Genomic DNA, 3,488 nt, shown 5'->3' on the forward strand with positions numbered 1-3,488 from the left:
ACGCCTACGACTCGCAAGGCTCAAACATCAAGCAACGGCTATGGGTAAGGAATGATACATATAGGATTATTATGGTAAACAAGTGGATAGGACACGTGACTCGATAAAGAATCGCAACATAAAGATAGCAGTGCGAGGGAGAGAGTAAATAGGTGAAGAGGGAGGGCTCGCCTGTGAAAAGCTGCAGAAGAACTTGTCGTATCTCACAACACCACTTCGCGATCCTATCCGGGAAGAAGCAAATGCTGGACAACAACGCATGCAAGTCTTACTACTACGAAAGAAGAACCGACATGATGAAGATGATATGCATGACATGGCATCGATGATGCAATGCACTTATCCAATTTAAGCGGGACCGGAACCCGGACAAACAAATTAGGTTGGAATTGCATTTTCTACCGGCAAAGTTAAGTATTGATTAGCATGGTATAACATGGCAGGGGTGATCTACTTCAAAATTAAACGGAGCGAGGAACCGTAGCCGGTAATTCACAAATACTCCGCGTTTAATTATTAGGTGCGATGCAAACTATAACGGAACCACATGATGCGGGATGCAAACAAATGAATGGATGACATATTAATGTTCCTCTCATTTTTCTGATCGAAAATCATATAAAATACATTTTAATCCGATGTACGGATTGGGAGATATGATTTTTACAAGATTTGCAAAAGACTAAAATAAACTGAGAGGGAAACAGGCCAGACCTGCACTGCCTAGGCCCGATCTGGATTGTTGATGGTGTTGGATAGAGGATTGGGGCCGGGCGAGGAAGCTGGGCCAAGGCCCAGTGGTGGCGCCGGATCTGATTCAACAGAAGAGAACAAAAAGAAAGGATTAATCGCTGTTCCTGGGATTTGACCAGGCGATCTGCTGCATGAGGATCAAGGGACATACCAGTATGCTGCATGTCTGATCGTGTAAGGTTCATGTCACGCAACCTTTTGAAGCAAAACGAGACGGAGACCTTGGACAGAAAAGAATCATGGCGGTGAGGATCTGGTCGATCATGGAGCTGGTGACTCGGAGCGAACCAGGACGAACGAGATGACGTCGGGGATGCGGCACGGCGTGGTGGTTCAGCTGCAGGTGGTGAGATGGTCGCGGATGCACCGCATCCTCGCCGGCGACGAGAAGCTACGGAGGGAACGTCGGTCACGATAATGGAGAGGCAGAAAACGGAAGCAATAAAATAGGAGGAAGTGTCCAGGAGGTGCGCGGGATTACCATGAAACTCAACATGCACTCAGAATGGACAGAGGAGGACGGGGGTGGCCGGAATTGAAGAAGAAGCACGCCGACCGGCGCGAAGAATCGGCGACCGTGCTCTTGATTAGAGGGCTCCGGATCGATTCCTTGCACCACGAGGAAGAGGACGATGAGGCGCATCTACCGGTAGTCCCGGCTCGGCGAGGGACAGCCTGGAGTGGCGGCGCCATGGTGAGGACGGTGGTGGCAGTGAGGGTTTCTCCTATTTCGTTTCCTCACAGAGAAGAGAAGAAAGAAAGGGTGGAGGGAGGTAGGTGGCGGCGGCACGAGGGAGAAGGAAGAGGGGCTAGGGTTTCCAGGGGGATGGATAAGAAGGGGAGAGAAGGAGCAGGTGGGGAGCACGACCACGGCGCTGGTGGGGGATGACGGGGACCTCACGCTCCGTGCGTGACGAGGTAGACGACAACAGCGCCCTCTCCCTCGAAAAGGTATGGGCCAGAGGAAAAGAAAAGGGGTCGGGCTGACTTGGGCCGCCGGGGCTGAGGAGAGAAAGAGGAAGAGAGGTGGGCTGCCGGGATGGAGGTAAGAAAAGGGCCAGGGGGGAGAGAGGGATTTTTATTTTTAAAATCCTTTTCCCTTTTCTCTTCCAAACTGTTTTGCAAAAAGATTTGAAAACAGTTCAAATAAATTTAGAATTTGAATGAAGAGGTGGAGATAGACGAAACAAAAATAGTTTTATTGTATGATAGTTTTGGGTTAGGGTTTATTAAAAGGGAAGACAAGGGGGTTTAATAAATAAACCTTATGAGAGGAAGAAAACAAAATAATTAGAGTTTACAAAATAGTTTTATTTTGTAAAAACATGGATGGTATGATGCATATGCCATGATGATGCACAAAAGGAAAAGAACAAGCAAATCTAATAGGGGTACTACCCGGGGCCGTTACATGCACTAACCCTCTAATGAGATTGTTTTGAGTTTGGTGTGGAGGAAGTTTTCAAGGGTCAAGAGAGGAGGATGATACAATATGATCAAGAAGAGTGAAAAGTCTAAGCTTGGGGATGCCCCCGTGGTTCATCCCTCGCATATTTTAAGAAGACTCAAGCATCTAAGCTTGAGGATGCCCAAGGCATCCCTTCTTCATCGACAACTTATCAGGTCACCTCTAGTGAAACTATATTTTTATTCCGTCACATCTTATGTGCTTTACTTGGAGCATCTGTTTGTTTTTATTTTTATTTTTGTTTGATTAAAATCGGATCCTAGCATTCCTTGTTTGGGAGAGAGACACACTCCACTGTTTCGTATGAACACATATGTTCTTAGCTTTATTCTTAATGTTCATGGAGAAGGTTGAAACTGCTTCGTTCATTGTTATATGGTTGGAAACAGAAAATGCTGCATGTGGTAAATGGTATAATGTCTTGAATAATTTGATACTTGGTAATTGTTGTGCTCATATAGATCATTTTTAAGCTCTTGCATCATGTACTTTGCACCAATTAATGAAGAACTACATAGAGCTTGTTAAAATTTGGTTTGCATGATCTGTCTCTAGAGTCTAGATATTTTCTGGTTAAGCTGTTTGAACAACAAGGAGACGATGTAAAGTCTTATAATGCTTACAACATGTTTATATGTGAGTCTTGCTGTACCGTTTTATACTTGAGTTTGCTTCAAACAACCTTGCTAGCCTAGCCTTGTATTGAGAGGGAATACTTCTCGTGCATTGATAACCCACAAGTATAGGGGATCGCAACAGTCTTCGAGGGAAGTAAAACCCAAATTTATTGATTCGACACAAGGGGAGGTAAAGAATACTTATAAGCCTTAACAACTGAGTTGTCAATTTAGTTGCACCTAGAAAAGCACTAGTAACAGGGGTGATGTGAAAGCAGCAGTAATATGAGAGCAAAGAGTAACAAGAATACGACAGCAGTGAATAAGTAACACAGAGGCAATGGCACCAGATAATAGTTGATACTACTTCCAATGACATGTAGAATGAGTATATGATGATGAGAGATGGACCGGGGTTCCCAGATATCTACACTAGTGGTAACTCTCCAATAACAAGTGTTGGGTGAACAAATTACAGTTGGGCAATTGATAGGATTGAAATAGCATTAAGACAGAACATCAAGATTATTAATCATGTAGGCATGTTTTCCATATATAGTCATACGTGCTCGCAATGAGAAACTTGTACAACATCTTTTGTCCTACCAGCAGGTGGCAGCCGGGCCTCTAGGGAATCTATCGGAAATTAA

At 44.6% G+C, this 3,488-nt stretch overlaps 1 long non-coding RNA gene across 1 annotated transcript; it reads right to left on the bottom strand.

The window, feature by feature from the left end:
• Positions 1-201: 201 nt before the first annotated feature.
• Positions 202-1,578, bottom strand: LOC124699433. The gene is made up of 4 exons (XR_007001390.1): positions 1,235-1,578; positions 905-1,144; positions 715-812; positions 202-245 (listed from the first exon to the last, which is right to left on the bottom strand). It is a non-coding gene; the product is annotated as an uncharacterized LOC124699433 (long non-coding RNA).
• Between the last annotated feature and the right edge of the window lie 1,910 nt (positions 1,579-3,488).

The sequence above is a fragment of the Lolium rigidum genome, chromosome 3, assembly GCF_022539505.1.
Source record: "Lolium rigidum isolate FL_2022 chromosome 3, APGP_CSIRO_Lrig_0.1, whole genome shotgun sequence".
In the NCBI taxonomy this organism is placed as follows: Eukaryota; Viridiplantae; Streptophyta; class Magnoliopsida; order Poales; family Poaceae; genus Lolium; species Lolium rigidum.